Source organism: Protopterus annectens, chromosome 7.part0, assembly GCF_019279795.1.
Source record: "Protopterus annectens isolate FY-2018-M chromosome 7.part0, PAN1.0, whole genome shotgun sequence".
Classification (NCBI taxonomy): Eukaryota; Metazoa; Chordata; order Ceratodontiformes; family Protopteridae; genus Protopterus; species Protopterus annectens.
The window spans coordinates 624,806,984-624,823,828 of record NC_056739.1 but is presented as its reverse complement, the minus strand read 5'-3'; the positions used below and the strand labels follow the sequence as shown (position 1 = coordinate 624,823,828).

Here is a 16,845-nt window from a genome sequence, read left to right as displayed (position 1 = left end):
AAAAATAAATACAATAAAATTACCTAACCAAACTTCTTAATTTTAAAATACAAGAAATGGATAAGATTCCATTTAAGCCTGGATAATGATAAGCTTCTAGTTTTAGCTGGCAAATTAATTCCTTTTGTTCTAAAAGTAATGTATCTGGACCCCCCCCCCCCCATTGGATGGAACTACCTGATCAATGACTGAAAAAGTAAATTCATGACCCGGGTATTCCTTAACATGCCTGGCAAGCGCATTCTCCATCTTCTCTTTTTTGATGGCATAAAGGTGTTCGTAAAGGCATTCCTGAAGTTTTCTGTCAGTTTTTCCTATATAAAACACCTGGCATGAAGAGCACCTAGCCAGATATACCACATTGTGAACTGGCACAGTTAAATCTACCCCTGATGGGGGTATTTGGTCTCCCCAGTACTAAAAAAGGTTCCTGCTTTAATAAACCTACAGTATTTACACATATTGCATTTGTACATCCCCCTGACCCAGGGCATGGTTCGATTTTTATCTGTAGAATACTCTTCAGATTCAACCCCCTCCTAAGCACCACCTTGGGTGTAATCTCAAAATGTGAGTTACCTTGCATGTCTAATCGTAAAATACTCCAATTTTTCTATATGATGGAGGAAATGTCCCCTGCATCAACATTGAAAGTTGTAATAAAACTGCAAAGGTAATTCACATGGGCTTGCATGTGGGATGGCTCGGGGTTCTGGGGTGCTACATTATTGCCCAAAATTGGTACATAGAACCCATTCTTCCTCTTACCGCAAACTTCCTTGACCAATTCTGATATGAGATGGTCCGGGTATCCCCTATTCAAAAAACGGCCACGAATAAACTCACATTCTTCAAGGAAGTCACTGAACTTGGACACCATCCTTGCCACCCTCACCAACTGCTCCTTTACTATTGACCTCTTCTGATGGGAAGGGGTGACTGCTCTCAAAATGTAAATAACTGTTAGAAAAAGTTACTTTATGATGAATTTTGGCAGTAAAACAACCTAGAGGGATATCCTTAAATAACTCAACATCTGAGTAAGAGATCCTCTCCTTAGAAAAATTGAATGTAAATTTCAGAAACTGGTGGAGGTATTAAAACTATCTAACAGTGTCTCAGCCACTTCCCTCTCCCCCTGTAGGATGATAAAAATATCATCCAAGAGTCTAGTGTAAAGCAGGGTTTTCTCCTGAATGATTCGATTAGAGAAAACAAACTCTCTCTCCCAGTAAGTCATCACCAAATTAGCAATGCTGGCCCCACAAGGAAGACCCCATAGGGACCCCTATTAATTGGTGGAACCAACGATTGTTAAAGGAGAATAAATTACAGGTCAGAATTATGTCCAATAACTCCCTCACCATCAGAATGTCCCAAGCAGGTGCCTGTTTAATGGTCATGACAGCTTCAATCCATTCTAACGCTATGGAATGAGGGATGGAAGAGTACAAATCATTAACATTGATTGTCAAGAAATTACTTTTCCCTGTACAAGGGGTACGATTAACCCTCTCAAGAAATGATCAGGAGTCTTTAGAAATGTGGGACTCACTGGACACATACTTTTTCAAAATCGTGTCCACCACCTTCGCCCCAGCGTAAGTCACACACTGCCCCTTGCACTCACCAATTGGCACTTGGGGGGGGGGGGGGGTTATGCACATTCTTATGAATCTTCTGATTGCCAAACAGGACAGGTATCCTGGGGTTAGGGGTACAGATATAGTTAAAAACTTCCATATTGATGACTCCATTAATGAACATGTCTTTGAAATAAGTACAGACCCTGGTCACACTCTTGATTCAACTCATTTTTCGAAACCTCCCTATAGGTTTCAGATGCCAGAATATTTTCCATTCTCTGAATGTAATCTACCTCTTCCATCACTACCAGTCCTCCCCCCTTGTCTGGCTGCATAACCCTCACAGAAGAATCGATTAACAATTCTAAGATACTTCTCATCTTTGTTGATATTATAAGGGACAATTCGTTTACATTTCAATTAATGATGAATGTCTAAGTCACACAGTCGTTCAAAAAGACAGAGAATGATGTAAAGGGGGATTAAATGTACTTGCAATGTGAAAATCCTTCGGCATCATGACCTGATCAACAAAAATAAACTGGAAATTAAGCTTTCTAATAAAAAGCTTGAGGTCAATCAAGGTATTGGACACATCTGCCCTCCTACTGGGTACAAATGTCAAACCCTTAGCAGGAGATCCACCAATGGTGGGGTAAAAACAAACCCTGAATAGTTGTAAATCTTAAAGTCCTTTCCAGTGTTGGTAACAATCTGACAACGGGCTCATTACTAGGAATACTGTAGAAAAGACAGGCGAACCCAATTCCTCCTCCTGGTTCTGTATCTCTGCCTCCTCCCCGGTGAGGGTTGATGGGTTGAGGCATTGTCCTGAAAATTTTGATCCTTGGCTTCTGATACTAAATCAGATGGTTGGTTCCGAGAAGACAACCGGTCACTGTGCCTAGTCTGGTTCTGTTGAACTGAACCACCAGGAGCATCCACTTCATTCCCAAATGACGACCTATTGGTCCTAGAAGTATCTATAGCTGGCGTAGGACCGAAGGAAAAGGCAGCTGAAAATAAGAAATTGTCTTGGGATCTGGGTGGTTTGGGATAAGCCCATCCCCTCCCTATAAGCCTTCAAGTCCCTCTGAAGTTTCCTAATTTTATTAGAATTGATTTTATGGAATTGCTGATTGGTGTTGGTAAAAATACGGTCGTAATCGTATCTATATCTGGTAAAGTTAGAATCCTGTCTTACAGCCTCAGCCAGCACGGTAAGCTCCCGAGACAATACACTGATGGCTTCTTTATAATGTTTACAAATCAAATTAAGTAATTCAAAGCCGTGTCTATCGAACAGCACAAGTAAATCCTTGTGGAAGGCAGAGAGCCTTCCTCTAATCCTGTAGGATACTGCCAGGATCGGAGCCCCTTGGGAACCACTTTGAACCGCTGGCACTCCTTGAAGTAAGCTACTTCCAGCTGTAACTTCCTCATCTTTATTAATTTGTGGTCAAACATATTTAATTTCTATGCCAAATCCACTTCCCCTTCCCCTAAAGAGCCTAGATGACTAGGACTCCCATCTGATACTTCGTTGAACAAAAATGGCCGATTTAACCAAATGTTTAAATTAGACCATACCTGGCCTTGCAACGAGTCACTCATCCCCGTTGCTTCTATTATACTGACTCCATCCGATCTGCCAGTATCCAAATGCGGTGAAGCAGCAGAAACTCTACAGTCGGCCCCTGTTGGTCTATTCTGCAGTTGTTCACCAATTGCATTCGCACCACAAAAATCTATTGCTGTAACTGACTGGAAAAGTTGAGCCCCAGCAAGGTTGGAAGGAGTCCTCCTCCCCTGGAGAATGTCACTGCCAAACAAAGGCTGCGAGGACCCCACCAAATCTTCCATGCGTCGTGAAAGAGAATCAACCTTCTGGGTGAGCAGATTGATCAGAACAGTTAAATCTCCCGCTTCTGCCTGCAGGGAAGGCTCAGGTTGTACGTCAGCCATGGCTCCCAAACCACAACAACCGCAAAAAAACTGAAATGCCGCAAAACAAACCAAACTTGAAAATGGAAGCTAGCAAGCCGATAAACCTCAGCAGATGCACCAATTCCAGACAAGTGATGCTGATAAACTGCAAGTTAAAATTTTATTTTAAGCTCAACAATAATAGGCTTGCAGCACATCAAATTCAGAAGAATTGCCAGGAACAAAACGGGGACTTTTACACAACATTCATGGACTTGACCAAAGCCTTTAACACAATCGTGAGGGGCTGTGGCGGATCATGGAGAAGTTTGGCTGCCCAGGCAAATTCATCGGCATGGTGCGCCAGTTCCATGATGGCATGCTTGCTAGAGTACTGGATGATGGAGACTCCTCTGATGCCTTCCCAGTCACCAACGGAGACAAGCAAGGCTGTGTATTGGCATTCATGCTTTCAGCATGATATTTTTGGCCATGCTGGCAGATGGCTTCTGCAATGATGAAGAAAACCAGCATCAAGTTTAGATTCAGGACTGATGGTAGGCTCTTCAACATGCGGAGGCTACAGGGCAAGACCAAAGGTTGAAGAGGACTTAGTGTGCGATTTCCTGTTTGCAGATGACTGCACACTCAATGCTGCCACAGTGGCCCAGATGCAGCAGAGTATGAACTGCTTTTCCACTGCCTGCAGTTCGGCCTTACAATTAATACCAAGAAGGCTGACGTTTTGCATCAGCCCGCACTGCAGAAGATGTATGCAGAACCAACTATCACCACAGAAAGTGATATCTTAAAGGCTGTTGACAAGTTTACATACCTCGGCAGCACAATCCAGATTAGTGAACATTGACTATGAGGTGGACACACGCATCTCCAAGACAAGCTCCGCATTTGGACGGTTACGGGAGTCATTGTGGGAGAGAAGAGGCATCAAACTGTCCACAAAGCTGAAGGTGTACTAGGCAGTCATACTGCCCACACTACTGTATGCCTGTGAGACACAGACTGTGTATGAGCGTTGTGCCAAAAAGCTGACTCGCTTCCATATTGCTTAAGAAGGCTGCTGAAAATTACCTGGCAGGACAAAGTTCTATACACAGTTGTCCTCTCTCAAGCTGGACTACCAAGTATCTACACCCTGCTGAGGAGAGCCCAAGTCAAGTGGGTAGGCCACCTTGTACGTATGCCAGACACACATCTCCCCAAGAGACTGTTATGGTGAACTTGCAGGAGGCAAATGCACACAAGGTGGGCAGAAAAAGTGCTTTAAGGACACTGAAAGTCGCTCTGAACAGCTTTGGCATTGACCCGGACTCCTGGGAAACCCTAGCGCAAGACCTCCCCGCCTAGCAAAACTGCATTAGCAAAGGTTGCTACCTCCTACAAGCAGAGCAGGACTGCAGAGGTACAGAGGAAGCATGAGCTGCGTAAATCCACAGCCAACTCAAATGACCACTTGTGCCCATCATGCAGCAGAGCTTTCCAAGCCCACGTTGGACTGATCAGCCACAGACGGACACACACCGTACTTAGTCAGCCTCCTTGATGTGATGTCTTTGGTCATTGTCGACAATGACAGACAACAATGTGTGTGTGTGTGTGTGTATATATATATATATATATATATATATATATATATATATATATATATATATACACACACAGTATGTACAGCTATCACTAAAAACCACTTAGAATTGTATGATAGATTTGAATGTATTAAGACAGACTTTCTATTTTGCACCATCTGTAAGTTCATTCTTCTTATTTTGTAATCTTGTTCTGCTAATGTTGGAGCTTTTCTCCCCAGGCTTCCACTGAAAATGGGCAGTCTGCCCAGTCGAACTTTCCCAGTAAACAAATGTAAAATAAATACATACATATAAATCATCTACCTTCCTTTGTTATGTTGTCCCTTTAAGGTGCCTGGATGCATCCTCACTATTGAAATTTCATTTCCATTTCCATCTATAAATAATGTTCCCTGCTTAAAGCTGATAATTCCCTAAATTTTCTGAAGTTCCATAATAGCATTTTTTTGGTGAAATGTAAGTACAAGCCAGTGTAATCCACCCCCTTGCCAGTAGCCCCTTACTACCACATGTCTAACATTTTTCTTTTTTTTCCCCTTCATCTATCACTATTTGAGCCCCTCTAGCAGTCAGTATAATTACTCCCCTTTTCCTCTGTCCGTAATGTTCTGCTGAATTTACATTCTGAAATCCTCTGTCAAATTCATATGTTAATGTCTTTCCAAATGACTCTTACAGCATTGCTTTTTGCACCGTACATTTCTTAATATAATCCAGTACACTTTTTATTCTCTATACCTATAAGGCCTTTCATGTTCCAGGATAATATGGACTGTATAGCCATAATGATACAGTTTTTTAAATGTGCATTTCCAATTTTTGTGTTGCGTGCATATACTCAAGTTTGTGAGGCTCATCTTTTGTTCAGTTGTTTCTTATCTTCTTTTGAACCTTTGTCACATTTATCAAGATTTTGTTTTAAATAAAATCCTCCGTAACTTAGAACAAACAAATTTGTGTACATCTTCAAAACCTGAAGTTTAACCCTCCAGATGGGAGTAATTGCCCCAAATTGATGGTTGAACCTACAAGCATCATCTATCCCAAAATTAATGTTACCCATACTAAAGCGTACGCTACAGCCTGTGCTCCCACTTAAAATGATTGCTGTCTCTTCTTTTAATATCTGGTAGGGGAACAGCGGCAAGAAAACTATCTTGTATGCTTTCAGAAACTGTTACCTTTTTAGCCTTAAGAGAAAAATTCAGTTTCTTTCCATGAATAAAACCAAATTGTGCTCAGTTCTTTTAACTGCATTAATATATTAAGGTAGCTATGAGGTTGTTGCCTCTTATTCACTTACCATAATTTCAAAGTTAATTTTTCACTGAACTGCTTACCATTGTAGCTTTAAATTTTCCATTTCCATCACCAAGGAATACTTAAAATTCTCAAGATTACCTGTTTGCACCTGCAGACAGTACGTTTCCATGGAATTTTACTCTGCAATGAGTCTTTCTAAATTTTATTTAGAAAAGAATGCACAGCTACCCTCAGCTACAGACATTTCAACTCCACTGAACATTTGCCCAGTGGAACATAAGCTAATATATTTGCATTTGTAAGAAGCTTAGCATCATTATGACTTTCATCATTTTGTCTAATTTTAAAGCATGTATGAATACACGCATACCTGTTCACAGCTTAAGCCAAAGCTGGTATTCTAGACATTCACCCTTGTAAAATAGAGACAAATATCCTTATTCTACATAGAATATAATCTGTGCACTTTTACACCCCACCCCTACCCCAGCAGCGTAAGATCACAGTGTATGAGCATTAAAATTGCTTTTGTCCAGCCTTTTTTCTTGTTATACTGTAAACTATATTTCTTACAACTAAAAAGTATTTATTTACTTTATTATCAATGCACAACAGTCACTGAAAGTACTACCCTCTGACTGCACAGAACAGATTAACGGTATGTAACATGCAGTGTATATCATGAAATATTTATACAAATAAGAACAAAAATTGTTTACTTAACACAGTGTGGTATATGCTTTACAGTCCATCCACAAGGAAACTAAAGTCCGTGTTTCTCAGCCACTTTTTCTTGCAAAGTTGTATTTCACAAATATGCTGAGCTGCTTTATAGTCTTCCATTTATTTATTTTACATTTGCTGACCGGGATAGTCCGCCTGGGTGTGAGCCCATTTTCAGTGGAGGCCTGGGGAGAAAAGCTCCAATAAAACAAGAACAACATTGACAGGTACAGTGTCTGTTTTACATAGAATTTAACAGAAATATCTAGAGACAGTAAAGAAAGTACAATATACAAAGGAGAAAGTTATTAAAATATAGTAATATATATATATATATATATATATATATATATATATATATATATATATATATATATATATATATATATATATATATATATATATATATATATTTTTTTTTTTTTTTTTTTTTTTTGAGGGCAGGGGTCCATCTTTAGTTGATAATTTGAGTATACTTTAATGTGTGTATGTATGTATACCCTTAAAAAGATAGAAATTATCAAATTATACTCTTACTTGTAGGTAGCTGATAGGTGGTATTAACAAGTGGGAGTTGGTAGGAGCATTTGAAAGGTTTCACTTGCAAAGTCTCTCTGTGAACCTTACCATCAGAAGAATGTGTCCTGTTTTGCTTGCTGACTTGATTTTTGTTGGATAAACTCTATTTCCTCCTTAGCCTGGTTTCTATCAACAAATGACTGATTCTCCAGGAAGAAATACTTTGACAGCTGGATACAGTAGCTTGAATCTCACACCTGCCTCTCAGCATTCCCTGATTGCCTGGTTAAATGTGCATCTTGTCTGCCTGCTTTACATTGTACAATTGTTTTCTACAAACATTCTGCTGTCTCCATACCTCTCAACCTCAAAACATCAAAAATGTGGACAATGGCCCATGAAAAGAAAGTACAACTGGCCAAAAATCAGGGCACTTATTAACATTTACATGCATAATTATGTAGCCTCACCCACTCAAATGGAATTGTGGGATACCAACAATCAAAACACAAATTGAAGAATAGACATATTAAACAAAACATAACCAGAACAATAGTGTTATTTATATTGACATCTGAACTTGTATCAAACTATGAACTTGTATAAAATTGAAATGCAATTTTCTTTTATAAAAAATAAAATTAACTGCTGCACTAATATTAAATAACACCACTAAATGTAACAAAACATTAACTGATAATCCAGCATCCATCTGCCTGTCCAGCACTAAAAAAACTTTTACGTAACTATGTCCCAGCTGGTCATTGCAATCTTATGCACTAAATGCTTGCCTTTATAGTTTGCTTATTACCTTGTATATAATGTATCATCAACTTTATTGCTTGAAGTTCAAAAAAGGCCGGCACAACAGTGTGGTTGGAAAACAACATTTTAATGCCTCACAGTCACAAAAAAGGGTCGGGGGAAAAACCCCAAACATCCAAAAAAGTCCAGACTGGTTTCTGCTATGTTAGCCTTCCTCAGTGACAAACCAAATAAACTTGCACAAACTTATAAACAGAAAAAACAATCAGGAAGTATGAATTCCCATTGGTCCATTAGAGATGCTCATTTAATCCTGATGGAAAAAAAACAGCCAACTTAATTATTCACTTTTTTCTTTAGTTACAAATTGAATGCCATCCAGACTTATTTCTGTTGCCATTTATTTTATCAGTCCCAATAAACCTGAAACAGGCAGTATTATGTTTTAATGCATGTTTGTAAAGGGTAGACTGCCTTTTATTTCTTAAAATAAAAAGTGGCAAAAGCAAGGGTACCTTTTTGGCTGGGCTTGTATAGGCCCTAGGGCCAATAGCCTAGTTACCTACCTATGAACCTATAATGTCGTTAACATGTTCAGTAATATGTAACCGTAAGGGTCTAGAGGTTTACCCCACATAAAATGCAGAGCATGAACATGTGGCAAGATAGTCACCCAATCAGAGCTGCAGTTTGCTAAGAATTTTATATCAAAAACCAAAGCAGTATTCTTGCTTGTAAAATCCTGTGATTTCATAACCCTCAAACAATGTGTACAATATCCACAGGGGGTACTAACCATATCAACCATATAGATTATCCCCTGTGATAGTACATTGTTGATTAGTAATGGGTGGGGTCCTGATAATGTTTGTAATGGCTAAAATGTGAACCTAATGTTTGTCCTCTCCAAAATTAAAATGAGCATTTATTACCTAGAATCTCAGTTTATGATCCACCATCAAATTATTCCAATGTCTCTGAACAATATCCACAAGTACCTCAGTATTCCTACCAAAGGTCGTAAGCAACCTTAATTTTGGTGTTTCAACAGGTTGATGTACTTAGTAACCTTAAAGATCCTTTCTATCCTCAGTAGAGGCCCAATTACTCGCAGAAATAATATTTCCGGTTTTCCCCTTAAATCTATGAACAAGATCTTTCCTATAATGTCCATAGGTCTCTGTATCAGAACATACTCATCTGACCCGAAGAAATTGGGATTTGGAGATGTTCCGGGTGATATGTTGGGGGTGGAAGCTGGTCGCATGGAGTAAAGAATTCTATTTAGGGTATTTGCGATAAATCTGTGTATTCAGAGTAGTATCGGTATTTCTGGTAACAAGAACATCCAGGAAAGTAATTTGTTGCAGATGGTAGTTGACTTTAAACTCATTACCACATTTATTCTCATTTAAATACCCAACAAATTCTTGTAAATAAGTGCTGTCAGCCTTCCACACCATCAAACTGTCATCAAGATAACGTCTCCATATATCTATTGCATTAAGATATATGTTATGACAGGATCATAGTTAAGTTCCTCTTCCATATGTGCCTTAAATAAGTCTGCATAAATGGGGGCCAAAGATGCCCCCATTGCTGTATCCTGTACCTGCCAAAAACATTGGCCATGAAAATATAATACATTTTTTCTGAGTGCATGCTCTGCAAGACAAGCTAAAAATGTATTAAAACCTAGTTGATATAGTTTGCATTTAGCCAGCCAGTACTGTGATGCCAGCAAACCCACCCAGTGTGGAATGTTGGTATATAGGGCAGTAACATCTAGGGTGCAAAGTAACCACCCCGATTCCAACTGCATATTGGAAATAATACCCAAAAATTGTGTTGCCTTGTATGTGAGCTCGAATACATCCCAAAAGGCGTAGGAGATACTGGGTCAAAAATTGTGAAAGGGGTTCCAGAAGAGAACTTCTGCCCAACATAATGCGTCTTCCAGGCAGGTTGATAAGGTCCTTATGAATCTTGGGTAGCAAATATAAATATTGAGATTTAGGATCCTGTACTGTGAGGTGGTAAAGATCTGAATCAGTGATGATACCCTCTTCCTTAGCTTCTGATAGGATCCCGTCAATTCCACCTTAAATCTTTGGGGTTGGATCTAGTGGCATGTACATATAGTGTCTGCCATCTTTCATTTGCTTCATAGCCTCATTTTAATACGTATCCCAATCCTTAGATTGGAACATAGCAACCTGTGGGGACGTGGGAGGCATAAAGGCTGATTTATGAAATTTAAATACATTGTTGTTAGCAGAAGATTCAGAGCCAAAATACAATCTTAAATTTAGCAGATGGCAGAAAGAAATCACATCCTGAACTAAAAAATCTAATAGTTCCATTTCAACCCTTGAAAAAGGTCTAGACGAGATGTTGTGAGCATTAGTACAAATATTTAGTGTTGAATCATGATTTTCAAAGGGCTCTCCAAATTGCTTATTTGCCCTGTGTTTCCTGCCCCCTCTCCTAGTTCTGACCCTAAAGGGAGATCCAAATTTCGTCTTTTTGGAGTGGGTGACTCTAGGGATGTTTGCCATCCACATCCATAATGGAGGATGATTCATCCCCCGAAGTACCACTGGAGACCATCCTAGATGACTTCAGAATGGATTTAGGTCACTTTCTTTTATGGATCTGAGGTCTGCTATCAACAGTGTTAAATTTAACATTCTTACACATTTCAAATGGTTTACCCTTTTGATAGTCACCCCTATCACCATGGAATGTTTTCATCTTCTCTTTCAATTGGTGTTCTAAATTAAGTAACTCAGTACTAAGCTCATTTAGGCAAGACTTGTAACATGGTAAGGTCTCCTAGGTTTTAATATCTTCACAGGAGGATTCTACCTCCGTAATGCATTGATTCACAGTCCGTTCATAATATGAAGTTAGGGCATCAACAAAGCCCATGGAGGCTCTTTGTTGAACCTGAGCCCATTCTTCCAATAAGATTTCATCTCCGTTATGAACTAACGGTTGAGTTGTAACCTGTAAACCCTGGGAGTAATCTTCTTCATCCGATAAACTTTGAGCAATTTCAGTTGCAAAAAGTTTGTTCGGAGTATTTTCATATTTCTCAAGTTTTTGAAAAGCCAGTTTACAGTGGTTAGATGGATCATTGGTGTTACTATTTTCCATACTTCCCTTATCTGTAGGCCCCAACCCAAAAACCTGCAAGTCATCTATCAGAAGATAAAACTTTTAAAATAGAGACCAAATCCATGTTTAGTACAAAAAGTATATCTGAAAATATTTTTGTATGGCCAGATCTGGACAACATATTATTAAATCACTATGTAGCAGTAGAAATATGGGGAAAAAAATCACTGATTTGGAGCAACCACTAGTCCGTATAAGGGAGTGTCAGCCCTGATAAATTGAAACCAAAGGTAGTGAAACACAGATGGCTGTGGTTAATCCCAATATATAATTCCTCACAATAATTTAAAAAAAGGATGGAACATATAATTTCAGTCCCAAGGCAGTACAACAATGCATAGCGTCATGTATCATTTATAGCTGTAACAATAGGGGAGCCATAATTAGACATCCCGTATTACACCAATCGTAACCAAGATCATGCAACCACGATCAACATAAACCTGATGTTGGGTAATAAATCTGAGATGCTACGTTCCCCTAAAGGAAAAGGCAAGTGCCACCGCTGATCGCTACTGCTTATTTGCCATATTGAATAAATCATTCATTCAGTAGAATTAACCAGGGAACTGTAATAGCCTTCATGTGTGCAGGTCAAAGCCCTTATATAATTGCATCCAAAGTCACTACATAACAATAAATGCAAGTTGTTCAAACACGATGCTACATCCCCTTATTACTGATGTAACTGCCATTTGGTAACTGACATCTCATACTACTATTAAAATAAAAGGGAAACCCACAGTCACCTTTATAATAACACATTAAATAAAACTATATCTGGCAAAAACTGTTTATTGGGTCGACACCTCCCTATTGGCTAAATGAGTGTTTCAAAAACCGTGTTAGTATCCCTGATTTATCTAACCAATGTTATCCCCTAACATATGTAAAAAAAAAAAAAAGTCCAAAACATTCAGCTCCTATGTATATATTAAACCTTGATTCATAAACAATCTTCATTCCCTTTTTGAAGCAAATTGACAACATTTACATTATGTCTGGATGGCATTCAATTCTTAACTCTAAAGAAAAAAGTGAATAAGTTGGGTCGTCTTTTCCACCAGGATTAAATGAGCATCTCTAATGGACCAACGAGAATTTATGCTTCCTAATTGTTTTTCTATTTATAAGTTTGTGTAAGTTTATTTGGTTTATCACTGAGGAAGGCTAATATAGCCAAAACCAGTCTTGGACTTTTTTTGGGTTTCAGGTTATTTTCGCGACCCTTACTGTGCTTATTTTTGTGCTTATGAGGCATTAAATTGGTGTTTTCCAACCACACTGTTGTGTTGGCCTTTTTTGAACTTCATACTAAGGATATTGGGCCTTTGCACTTGCTGTACTTGCGAAAGTGTTGTGCTTGCCAACTTTATTGGTTGCCTTTATATTTTGCTTATTTTGTATTTCACATATTGTACTACTTTATTATTGTCTTAATGTCTGTAACCATTGTTCAATTTAATTCTCTTTGTGTACTGTGGAGCTTTTCTCTCCAGGCCTCCGCTGAAAATGGGCTTATACCCAGTCGGACTTTCCCGGTAAATAAATGTAAAATTATATTGTAGAACCAATTTATATATATATATATATATATATATATATATATATATATATATATATATATATATATATATATATATATATATATATATATAAAGTTATTCTATATATTTTACCTTTATATTATTCATTGCATTATAATTGTCAAGGATGTTGTCATTATACATAGCAGACTACTTTTGCTTCATTTACCACTGACACTACTATAATTTCTATATGCTTGCTTTAACGCTTACATATATTGTATTTCAGTGATCACAGATTTGCAATGCATTACCAGGCTGGAATTGAAGGTTACAGCATAAAGTATAGACATCAGGGATAGGGAGGCAGTATATGACAGAGAAGACTTACACATTTAATCAAAGTCCTAAATAAAACACTAAGCAGATAGAGGATTTATCAAACTGTCCTAAATGTGGGGGAAATTACAAATAGGAGTAAACATGGTAATCTGAAGATACCTGTAATTTTGGAGACCGTCTTTCTGAAAATTTGGAACGTCAACGTATGAAATATGCCTGACATCTTCCTGTACCAAATGTACCATTTGAAGAGGGGGTTCAGAAAATTTACTTCACTCATTAATGATTTTGTGAATGGATAAAAGCTCCAAACCACATTCAGGGGAATTAGATATGTTGGCCTTTTTGTCTTTAAGCAAACTATCAGATTCAGGTAACAGTATTACTGCAGACCACTATGACCACGTTTCTCATTTGAAAGGAATGAGGAGTATTTTGGATGTCTGAATATGGAGAAAGTATGGAAGGATGGCCGACAGTAAAATAAGAAGTTTAAGGTATTAAAATGTCAGCTGTATAAGTAGGACCGCTTCTATGACAGGGAAAGGACTAACTAGAGTTTCTTGCAGAAAACTGCAGTCTCCACAAGGAACTACCATTCGTAACTTAGATCCAAGCAACAAATATCACGCTCCTGGCTCCCTGTGATCTTTCCATCTAGGTATCTCCTAGCCAAAAACCCCTCATTTTCATAGAACGCACCATGGCCATTCTCTTCAATTATTTATCACCAAGAGTGTAACGGAAGAACAAATAAGTTGATAGAGTAGTACATAATCTGCTTCTATATTATGGACGTCACGATTGCAAATAGATAACAGGCATGTAGTTTTGCAGAAATATGGGAAGTAATAAAAGTATAGCATAGGTAATTCAGCAGTGTTATTAAAACTGAGTTTTCACTAAGTCATACACGCTGTGTTAATGAGCGAGTCTGCTGAGCTTGTCACTTCACGTCAACAGTCGCTGTATAATTTAACGATTTTACTTACAGTAATTATTGGGACATGATTTTGCTCTGGTAAAGGTTGCTGTTTTTGTTGCTTTAAATTATTATAGTACAAGATAGAAAGGGTGGGGAAGTGCACATAATGAAATGGCACAAGATATTTTTGTTTCTTCCCTCCTGAGATCATGGTAATCTGGGGAAGTCAGCATTAATTCTCCTTCTCTGTTTCTCTTCTAGACTAGTGAAAATATAAAAATTAAATTTTATTCGTTTTCATCATTTTGTCCACAACACAAGTTACAGCAAGAATACCATGTACACCATCAGTTGTGATGCATTCTGAAGCTTGGGCACTCACCATTAGAATATATCTGTGGTCTTGTTAACTTGTATAGTTTATTTTTTCTTGTAACCATGCTGCAGCGTTTCATTTCATTTAAAAATAATGCTCTCTGCAGGACTCGTCATCTGTTCTAGGCACTTTTTATCTTTCGTTCAGTCATTCTTGGGTGGGCTACAACTAAACTTTTTTTTTTTTCAAATCTCTTCATATCCAAGTCTAACAGGCAGACAAAGCTAATGTCATCATGCATGCCCCTGGTGTTGTGTAATGACATCGGCTGTAACTTGAATTAGAGGGGCTACTGGAGAATTCATACCACCCCATTATTTTCCCCTCCAAACCGGTAAATTCCGAGGAATTTGGTATGGTTGAGATGTATGACTGTCTCCAATTTTTAGTACTTTTCCATTCGGCGACAGTTTCATCAGGAGCAACTCTTGCTGGTATGACTGCAGCTTAACTAATATAGGTCTTGGCTGCTTTCTCATGGCCAGGTTTGGAGCACACACTTGATGTGCCCTTTTGACATATTCTGCTGTGGAACACCAGTCCAGTTGCTTATTTGTGCTTTCATAAACTTAATACAGTCAGTTCTTTCCAGTTTCTGTGGTGCAATAGAAAATCTCTGGTTTTCTGTACAAGTGCTGTATTCTAATTTTTGCATGTTTTAAACAGCTGTTCTTGAGAAACCTCACATTCAGTCACCTTTTTTCCTTTGTCAACCTATGATTTTTGCAGTTTTATCAGTTCCTCTGAATGGCTAGTTAAAGTTTTTTTATTTTTTTCCCAGTCTTGTTTGAATTGATGTGATCCTTCAATGCTTCAGTGCTTCATTTATTTTACTCACCTCCAAGTACATTTGATTTATTTTTTCCTGTAAATTACTGGAAGCCATCTCTTGAACCACAGCTGTAGCTTGAAGTGCTTTTTGCTGAACAGGCAGTGATTTCTTTTCACCTTTTGTGGTTGATTTTCTTCCAGGTTTTCCAAATTTCTTCTGTGCTGGCATCCAGACAATGTTTTTATTAGCCAGTAGCTGAATTTTACTGAAAAACATTTTCAGTTGCACTCCTTTTCTCAGTTTCTGTTGTCACACTTCGAGACCTGAAGCTGTTGATCAGGGTGCAGCCATCTTGTAACCCCAATGAGTACTTAATTTTATCTTGTCCATGTATGTATAGTTATTGCTGAAACAATTCATGTTTGGGGGCATAGTTTGAAGCTGTAGTCTTTTTTTTATTGTCATTAATTTCACATGCTCAGAAGATATGAAACTGTTTTCTGCACCATTAAAATGTCTTTTTCTAAGTTTATCAAGCATAAAATAATGTCTTATGCAAATAACTTTTCTTGATAAACTCAAGGACATAATTGGTGTGGTAGTCAATCCCTTATTTTCTTTGCTAATTATCTTTTAAGTTCTTATGAGATCCTTTTTACACAGACCTGCAAATGTTCCATTGAGAGATCAGTGCATTACCCCAGTAAACAAATAAAAATAAAATACAATAAATAAATGTTATCATGAACCTGTTAACAAATATAAAAAATTTAAACATCAACCTAAATTAATCTCTCACATATTTAGTAGTAGTTTTTGCTTTGCAGTTCCTGTCAGATACCTGACAAGCATGAATCTTCTGCATTATATTCATGTTTATGTATGCATTTAGGTAGCCTAGTGTGTATGCTGATCATTGGTAGTTGCTTTCAGGCATGAGCTGAGCGAGGCTAGTAGCTTATACATAAATATGGAACTTTTGGTGTACACTTGACTAAATTGCTTGGTTTATATATCTGATATGTGATAGGATCATCATCAACCCCCTTTTTCCTATTTTCTTTACATGGGGTAAGGGTGTCATATCAGCTGTCACCACCAGTGTTGATTCAGTGCCACTTCTACTTAGACAGCTATGCCTCACTATCACAGGTCTTCTCTCACTCAATCTATTATATTTTTGCTGGACGTCCCCATTTCCTCTTGCCATCACCTTTTCTCTCTCCCAAGTCATCTGTACCAATCATTTTCTGCTTGGCAAAGCCAAGCCAATCTGTTCTGTTTGACCTTTTCTGCAGTTTTACCCCTAATTTGACTTCTCTGACATCCTAA

The 16,845-nt window shown here is 38.1% G+C and overlaps 1 protein-coding gene across 1 annotated transcript in view; it reads left to right on the top strand.

Moving 5' to 3' along the window:
• The window catches only part of VPS13C (vacuolar protein sorting 13 homolog C), a 6,956,796-nt gene that overhangs the window by 1,406,888 nt on the left and 5,533,063 nt on the right, over positions 1-16,845 (top strand). The window lies entirely within an intron of this gene.